We start from the raw sequence: 10,099 nt of genomic DNA, 5'->3' as shown, positions 1-10,099 counted from the left end.
GTAGATCACTTAGATACTACTGCTATACTGAATACTATTCTTGAGTCTATAGCTCCATTGGGAGGAAATGACTGGTTTCATTCAATGCCACATGCACACAACAGCTCTCAGTATCTCACACGGTAGAAAAATTCCAGAACCTCCAGTTAAGTTCATTAACGTTTCATTGTACCAGTCACTTATCCATGGTCTTGCTATAATCAATAACAACTCTGGAATCACAACATTTCTTACATTTCTTACAACATCTAAGTTCTCTTTATCGGATTCAACTTCATACTATATACAATAAACATGGAATATGTGCTCGTGTGAATGGTGTCTTACTTGTCATTGCAAATGTTAGCAGCGCAGGGAGTCATTTTGGTGGTACCAAAACCGAAAGTATAACTAATTTCGTAAAACTACTTTCGTAACTTTGATATTTGGTTAACTAAAATAATTAAACTACTTATGTTAATAAGTTAGTGAGTGAAAACAAACTAATTTGATTCGACATCGTTCATTAGAGTGATTCAGGATGATTCAGTACAGTAGATAACTTCACCAGTGTTGACTCACTTAACGTAGTATCTCCTAACCAGTTACTGTAGAGACCATTTCACAAGACCCACCCGTGTGTGGAGACTGAGTATATGGTGACGTGGACAATTCACCTAAAGGTCATTCACGATTACATATGAATAATTTAATGCTTGGATCTGTCAAGATTCGGAAGACGATCGTTCTCTTAATATACTTTTTAAAATAACCAAAGAACATAAACTATATATTCTATGATATATATATATATATATATATATATATATATATATATATATATATATATATATATATATATATATATATATATATATATATATATATATATATATATATATATATATATATATATAAGCAGAGTGGCGCAGAGGGAGCGTGCTGGGCCCATAACCCAGAGGTCCGTGGATCGAAACCACGCTCTGCTTAGAATATTTTGTTAGGTAGTAGACAGCTACCAAACAGGGAGGTACTGCAGCCTGGGAAGATATTGGAAGCATAATTCATTGTCTAATGGTAGACCCTGCTGCCATATGACATCATGAAAACTGTGACCAAGTCACAGGTTGCTGACCTGACTTTCTGCCTCATTTACACACAATTGCAGGGTCTCAATTGTTTCTCTTACTATTGACAACAAATCATACATATATTGTTTCTCACCTTTGATTTTTATTTTATTTTTATTTTTTCCTTATGGTCCTTATGGTCCTTATGGTCCCCGATTTTTTTTTTTAACGGGGACCAGCCCACCCGGGCACAGGCCACCAACTCACATCGGGCCGGGAGGCGAAAATGTAGTAGTAATAATAATAATAATAATTATAATACTAATAATGATAATAATAATAATAATTCATAGTACATAAAATTTATAATAATAAATAAAAATTATTAAAATAAAATAGTACTACATTTACTGAAGTACAGGACGTGGGGAAGATGAGTCATTTTATACCAGTTGTGTTGATGCGTGTGTTTATATGTAAGGCCGCGGATGTTTATGGATTTATATATAAAAAAACTGTGTACCTATGAATATTTACATCCATGTGCATTTGCCGAGTGTATTTACATGAATGCAAACGTCAAATAATTACTGTTATAATGACGCCAGAAATGTTCGAGTGTAAATATCAGTAAATTAGGCAACAAGTTCCTCCTCCGAGTAATTTACTCATGATAATTTCCATTGTTCACGGTAATTAAGCACCAAATAATTAAACTTTCCACTTAGCTTAAATATTAATATCTCCTAACCAGTTACTGTAGAGAGCATTTCACAAGACCCACCCGTGTGTGGAGACTGAGTAGATGGTGACGTGGACAATTCACCTAAAGGTCATTCACGATTACATATGAATAATTTAATGCTTGGCTCTGTCAAGATTCGGAAGACGATCGTTCTCTTAATATACTTTTTAAAATAACCAAAGAACATAAACTATATATTCTATGATATATATATATATATATATATATATATATATATATATATATATATATATATATATATATATATATATATATATATATATATATATATATATATATATATATATATATATATATATATATATATATATATATATATATATATATATATATATATATATATATATATATATAAGCAGAGTGGCGCAGAGGGAGCGTGCTGGGCCCATAACCCAGAGGTCCGTGGATCGAAACCACGCTCTGCTTAGAATATTTTGTTAGGTAGTAGACAGCTACCAAACAGGTTGCTGATCTGACTTTCTGCCTCATTTACACACAATTGCAGGGTCTCAATTGTTTATCTTACTATTGACAACAAATCATACATATATTGTTTCTCACCTTTGATTTTTATTTTATTTTTATTTTTTCCTTATGGTCCTTATGGTCCTTATGGTCCCCGATTTTTTTTTTAACGGGGACCAGCCCACCCGGGCACAGGCCACCAACTCACATCGGGCCGGGAGGCGAAAATGTAGTAGTAATAATAATAATAATAATAATAATAATACTAATAATGATAATAATAATAATAATTCATAGTACATAAAATTTATAATAATAAATATAAATTATTAAAATAAAATAGTACTACATTTACTGAAGTACAGGACGTGGGGACGATGAGTCATTTTATACCAGTTGTGTTGATGCGTGTGTTTATATGTAAGGCCGCGGATGTTTATGGATTTATATATAAAAAACTGTGTACCTATGAATATTTACATCCATGTGCATTTGCCGAGTGTATTTACATGAATGCAAACGTCAAATAATTACTGTTATAATGACGCCAGAAATGTTCGAGTGTAAATATCAGTAAATTAGGCAACAAGTTCCTCCTCCGAGTAATTTACTCATGATAATTTCCATTGTTCACGGTAATTAAGCACCAAATAATTAAACTTTCCACTTAGCTTAAATATTAATATCTCCTAACCAGTTACTGTAGAGAGCATTTCACAAGACCCACCCGTGTGTGGAGACTGAGTAGATGGTGACGTGGACAATTCACCTAAAGGTCATTCACGATTACATATGAATAATTTAATGCTTGGATCTGTCAAGATTCGGAAGACGATCGTTCTCTTAATATACTTTTTAAAATAACCAAAGAACATAAACTATATATTCTATGATATATATACAGTATATATATATATATATATATATATATATATATATATATATATATATATATATATATATATATATATATATATATATATATATATATATATATATATATATATATATATATATATATAAGCAGAGTGGCGCAGAGGGAGCGTGCTGGGCCCATAACCCAGAGGTCCGTGGATCGAAACCACGCTCTGCTTAGAATATTTTGTTAGGTAGTAGACAGCTACCAAACAGGTTGCTGATCTGACTTTCTGCCTCATTTACACACAATTGCAGGGTCTCAATTGTTTATCTTACTATTGACAACAAATCATACATATATTGTTTCTCACCTTTGATTTTTATTTTATTTTTATTTTTTCCTTATGGTCCTTATGGTCCTTATGGTCCCCGATTTTTTTTTTTAACGGGGACCAGCCCACCCGGGCACAGGCCACCAACTCACATCGGGCCGGGAGGCGAAAATGTAGTAGTAATAATAATAATAATAATAATAATAATACTAATAATGATAATAATAATAATAATTCATAGTACATAAAATTTATAATAAAAAATAAAAAATATTAAAATAAAATAGTACTACATTTACTGAAGTACAGGACGTGGGGAAGATGAGTCATTTTATACCAGTTGTGTTGCTGCGTGTGTTTATATGTAAGGCCGCGGATGTATATGGATTTATATATAAAAAACTGTGTACCTATGAATATTTACATCCATGTGCATTTGCCGAGTGTATTTACATGAATGCAAACGTCAAATAATTACTGTTATAATGACGCCAGAAATGTTCGAGTGTAAATATCAGAAAATTAGGCAACAAGTTCCTCCTCCGAGTAATTTACTCATGATAATTTCCATTGTTCACGGTAATTAAGCACCAAGTAATTAAACTCTCCACTTAGCTTAAATATTAATAACTCCTAAATCCAGTTACTGTAGAGAGTATTTCACAAGACTCCACCCGTGTGTGGAGACTGAGCAGATGGTGACGTGACAATTCACCTAAAGGTCATTCACGATTTATGAAATAATTTAATGCTTCTGGATCTTGCCGTAAGATTCAAAACATCGCCTCTTAATATACTTTTTTAAAAATTCAAAGAAATATGTTCATATATATATATATATATATATATATATATATATATATATATATATATATATATATATATATATATATATATATATATATATATATATATATATATATATATATATATAGGCGCAGAGGGAGCGTGCTGGGCCCATAACCCAGAGGTCCGTGGATCGAAACCACGCTCTGCTTAGAATATTTTGTTAGGTAGTAGACAGCTACCAAACAGGTTGCTGATCTGACTTTCTGCCTCATTTACACACAATTGCAGGGTCTCAATTGTTTATCTTACTATTGACAACAAATCATACATATATTGTTTCTCACCTTTGATTTTTATTTTATTTTTATTTTTTCCTTATGGTCCTTATGGTCCTTATGGTCCCCGATTTTTTTTTTTAACGGGGACCAGCCCACCCGGGCACAGGCCACCAACTCACATCGGGCCGGGAGGCGAAAATGTAGTAGTAATAATAATAATAATAATAATAATAATACTAATAATGATAATAATAATAATAATTCATAGTACATAAAATTTATAATAAAAATAAAAATATTAAAATAAAATAGTACTACATTTACTGAAGTACAGGACGTGGGGAAGATGAGTCATTTTATACCAGTTGTGTTGATGCGTGTGTTTATATGTAATGCCGCGGATGTATATGGATTTATATATAAAAAACTGTGTACCTATGAATATTTACATCCATGTGCATTTGCCGAGTGTATTTACATGAATGCAAACGTCAAATAATTACTGTTATAATGACGCCAGAAATGTTCGAGTGTAAATATCAGTAAATTAGGCAACAAGTTCCTCCTCCGAGTAATTTACTCATGATAATTTCCATTGTTCACGGTAATTAAGCACCAAATAATTAAACTTTCCACTTAGCTTAAATATTAATATCTCCTAACCAGTTACTGTAGAGAGCATTTCACAAGACCCACCCGTGTGTGGAGACTGAGTAGATGGTGACGTGGACAATTCACCTAAAGGTCATTCACGATTACATATGAATAATTTAATGCTTGGATCTGTCAAGATTCGGAAGACGATCGTTCTCTTAATATACTTTTTAAAATAACCAAAGAACATAAACTATATATTCTATGATATATATACAGTATATATATATATATATATATATATATATATATATATATATATATATATATATATATATATATATATATATATATATAAGCAGAGTGGCGCAGAGGGAGCGTGCTGGGCCCATAACCCAGAGGTCCGTGGATCGAAACCACGCTCTGCTTAGAATATTTTGTTAGGTAGTAGACAGCTACCAAACAGGTTGCTGATCTGACTTTCTGCCTCATTTACACACAATTGCAGGGTCTCAATTGTTTATCTTACTATTGACAACAAATCATACATATATTGTTTCTCACCTTTGATTTTTATTTTATTTTTATTTTTTCCTTATGGTCCTTATGGTCCTTATGGTCCCCGATTTTTTTTTTTAACGGGGACCAGCCCACCCGGGCACAGGCCACCAACTCACATCGGGCCGGGAGGCGAAAATGTAGTAGTAATAATAATAATAATAATTATAATACTAATAATGATAATAATAATAATAATTCATAGTACATAAAATTTATAATAATAAATAAAAATTATTAAAATAAAATAGTACTACATTTACTGAAGTACAGGACGTGGGGAAGATGAGTCATTTTATACCAGTTGTGTTGATGCGTGTGTTTATATGTAAGGCCGCGGATGTTTATGGATTTATATATAAAAAAACTGTGTACCTATGAATATTTACATCCATGTGCATTTGCCGAGTGTATTTACATGAATGCAAACGTCAAATAATTACTGTTATAATGACGCCAGAAATGTTCGAGTGTAAATATCAGTAAATTAGGCAACAAGTTCCTCCTCCGAGTAATTTACTCATGATAATTTCCATTGTTCACGGTAATTAAGCACCAAATAATTAAACTTTCCACTTAGCTTAAATATTAATATCTCCTAACCAGTTACTGTAGAGAGCATTTCACAAGACCCACCCGTGTGTGGAGACTGAGTAGATGGTGACGTGGACAATTCACCTAAAGGTCATTCACGATTACATATGAATAATTTAATGCTTGGCTCTGTCAAGATTCGGAAGACGATCTTTCTCTTAATATACTTTTTAAAATAACCAAAGAACATAAACTATATATTCTATATATATATATATATATATATATATATATATATATATATATATATATATATATATATATATATATATATATATATATATATATATATATATATATATATATATATAAGCAGAGTGGCGCAGAGGGAGCGTGCTGGGCCCATAACCCAGAGGTCCGTGGATCGAAACCACGCTCTGCTTAGAATATTTTGTTAGGTAGTAGACAGCTACCAAACAGGTTGCTGATCTGACTTTCTGCCTCATTTACACACAATTGCAGGGTCTCAATTGTTTATCTTACTATTGACAACAAATCATACATATATTGTTTCTCACCTTTGATTTTTATTTTATTTTTATTTTTTCCTTATGGTCCTTATGGTCCTTATGGTCCCCGATTTTTTTTTTAACGGGGACCAGCCCACCCGGGCACAGGCCACCAACTCACATCGGGCCGGGAGGCGAAAATGTAGTAGTAATAATAATAATAATAATAATAATAATACTAATAATGATAATAATAATAATAATTCATAGTACATAAAATTTATAATAATAAATATAAATTATTAAAATAAAATAGTACTACATTTACTGAAGTACAGGACGTGGGGACGATGAGTCATTTTATACCAGTTGTGTTGATGCGTGTGTTTATATGTAAGGCCGCGGATGTTTATGGATTTATATATAAAAAACTGTGTACCTATGAATATTTACATCCATGTGCATTTGCCGAGTGTATTTACATGAATGCAAACGTCAAATAATTACTGTTATAATGACGCCAGAAATGTTCGAGTGTAAATATCAGAAAATTAGGCAACAAGTTCCTCCTCCGAGTAATTTACTCATGATAATTTCCATTGTTCACGGTAATTAAGCACCAAGTAATTAAACTCTCCACTTAGCTTAAATATTAATAACTCAAATGGAGTAAAAAATTTTAAACTCCCACGTTATTCTATTTTGGTTCTAAGCCAACTCGTCAGTGTCTGTCTACACAGTAATTATAAAGTACATAATACTGTAAATGCGGTGATTATTATTTCGTTGATATTATTATATTATTTAAAAATTAATTTATGGTATAGAAATAGTTGATTATGCTCAAGGAGACGCGTTATATACAAATACTAGCGTGTATGTGTGTGTGTGTGTGTGTGTGTGTGTGTGTGTGTGTGTGTGTGTGTGTGTAATAATAATAATAATAATAATAATAATAATATAATAATAATAATAATAATAATAAACGGTTTATTAATAGAGTTGCAGCCGGTGGCTGAAAATATACAGACTTACATTTGATTTAGACATAATGATATAATATGCATTGAATACATTTACAGGGCTGTACAGTATATAAATCAGGAGTTGTTTATTATTTTAGCAATAGATGGGATGGTGCTGTTCTTATATCTATCGGTGCGGGCTCTTATGGGCTGTATTTTGTTGTAGTGGCGGACTGTGCAAGTTGGGTGGGGAGCTGCAGGTGGCAGGAGGTGGCGATGACGAGGGTGTGTGTGTGTGTGTGTGTGCACTTAATGTATGTGCACGAGTTACATGTAGTTATGTAAGTCTTTATTTTACAGTGGTTGTTAGTACAGTACGTCATGATACTGAAAAAGGAAACAAAATATAACATGACACGAAGAAAATTAATAAGAAGGAAGATGTGTGACACTGAAATGGGATTTACAGGACTCTATCACTGAGGGTTACATGTTATATCGTCACAAAGATAGAGGTTGCCCGTGTAACAGCTGGGTAATGCTGTGGTGAGACTTTTCGGAGGGTAGACTCACCTACTACAAGACTCACTGTTGGGAGACTCACATGGAGGTATAGACTCACTTGTGACAATTTACTAATTCCTGCAGTTATTGTTCTCGTATTAAAAACTATACAGAAATTATGGTAGTAACCCAACAATTTCATTAAATCAAGCAAATTAAGACAAATAATATAAGGATACAGGAACGATAACCAGAGGATAATAATACACCCGTCATTATAGTTGAGAAGCGGCAGAAAGTACAGCAAGTGTGAGAAGTTAAGACTACCATTATTGCTCTTCTAGTGTGACCTTCACTTATGATGCTGGGACATGGTTGCTGTACAGTCGGGGACAAAAGTTCGCTCCCGTGGTGAAACTGAGTCATGGGAATGTGTCTCCGAACTAACTTACTCTGACTTTCATCTTGTTTGGGGTCGATGCTGCCTCATCTGGGGGAAGGAGCAAACTTTTGACCCTGACTGTGTATCGTCTAACAGTGGTATATATTTACATACAGTTCATTTAAATATCCTTCAATAGTGTGAGTGATAAAGATGAAACAAAAGTTAAGGATAAAGACGGCAGGAAGGACAACATCTCGTAACAGGGATCATCAAGGCGAGCGTCTGAAAATGGAATATTGTTAAAAAGGTGAACTGCCACATCACAAACTTTTCTCTACAACTTTCAATGAATTGTCTATTAAGTCGAGGGTCAGCTGCCAGGAGCCTCCCAGTGGCTGTCAGATCGCTGTCAATTTTTCTGTGAAGATAATAAGAATTCCTGGAGGCGAGTGACGGCTGGTCGTCCACCTGGACAGTTGGGAAGTTGTCTATTGAGTCGTGGACGTAGTGTACCAGACAGTGTTGGTGATGGTTGTGTTAGTGTACCAGACAGTGTTGGTGATGGTTGTGTTAGTGTACCAGACAGTGTTGGTGATGGTTGTGTTAGTGTACCAAACAGTGTTGGTGATGGTTGTGTTGGTGTACCAGACAGTGTTGGTGATGGTTGCGTTAGTGTACCAGACAGTGTTGGTGATGATTGTGTTAGTGTACCAGACAGTGTTGGTGATGGTTGTGTTAGTGTACCAGACAGTGTTGGTGATGGTTGTGTTAGTGTACCAGACAGTGTTGGTGATGGTTGTGTTAGTGTACCAGACAGTGTTGGTGATGGTGTGTTAGTGTACCAGACAGTGTTGGTGATGGTTGTGTTAGTGTACCAGACAGTGTTGGTGATGGTTGTGTTAGTGTACCAGACAGTGTTGGTGATGGTTGTGTTAGTGTACCAGACAGTGTTGGTGATGGTTGTGTTAGTGTACCAGACAGTGTTGGTGATGGTTGTGTTAGTGTACCAGACAGTGTTGGTGATGGTTGTGTTAGTGTACCAGACAGTGTTGGTGATGGTTGTGTTAGTGTACCAGACAGTGTTGGTGATGGTTGTGTTAGTGTACCAGACAGTGTTGGTGATGGGTGATGGTAGTAGATTCAGTTGCATGAATTTACCATAATTAACTATATAATCCTTACCATCTTATCTTTATTGTGTAAACTTACCATAAGTGAACCAGCATACACATACTTTCATAGGAGATACTACCAAATTTACCCATAAGATTTCACTGAGTTCGCATTTCTTTATTGTAATGTGTGATACTAATTTATTCACATGTGCTCACAATGAATGATTCTATTATTCAGGCGAGAAAATTGAGACAATCGGTAAAAGGGAAATCTAACTTTACATGTCCTTCAAATAACCAGTGGAATTAGGTTCACATGAATATTGTTATTCATGAGTAGGTAAAATTTTGAATTAGAATATGAAAATAAGATTAGTTTTTTCGCCTCATTGAGTGTC

At 33.7% G+C, this 10,099-nt stretch overlaps 5 non-coding genes across 5 annotated transcripts; all 5 read left to right on the top strand.

Annotated features, from left to right (window-relative positions):
- Window positions 1–896: 896 nt before the first annotated feature.
- On the top strand, window positions 897–968 carry Trnam-cau. The gene has a single exon. It is a non-coding gene; the product is annotated as a tRNA-Met (tRNA).
- Window positions 969–2,169: 1,201 nt separating this feature from the next.
- On the top strand, window positions 2,170–2,241 carry Trnam-cau. Its single transcript has one exon. It is a non-coding gene; the product is annotated as a tRNA-Met (tRNA).
- A 1,061-nt stretch (window positions 2,242–3,302) lies between these two features.
- Window positions 3,303–3,374, top strand: Trnam-cau. Its single transcript has one exon. It is a non-coding gene; the product is annotated as a tRNA-Met (tRNA).
- A 2,114-nt stretch (window positions 3,375–5,488) lies between these two features.
- On the top strand, window positions 5,489–5,560 carry Trnam-cau. The gene has a single exon. It is a non-coding gene; the product is annotated as a tRNA-Met (tRNA).
- Window positions 5,561–6,594: 1,034 nt separating this feature from the next.
- Trnam-cau lies at window positions 6,595–6,666 on the top strand. Its single transcript has one exon. It is a non-coding gene; the product is annotated as a tRNA-Met (tRNA).
- Window positions 6,667–10,099: the final 3,433 nt, after the last annotated feature.

The sequence above is a fragment of the Homarus americanus genome, unplaced genomic scaffold, assembly GCF_018991925.1.
Source record: "Homarus americanus isolate GMGI-L3 unplaced genomic scaffold, GMGI_Hamer_2.0 scaffold18703, whole genome shotgun sequence".
Lineage (NCBI taxonomy): Eukaryota > Metazoa > Arthropoda > Malacostraca > Decapoda > Nephropidae > Homarus > Homarus americanus.
Note: the sequence above shows the minus strand (reverse complement) of the source record. Positions and strands in the feature narration are given on the sequence as shown.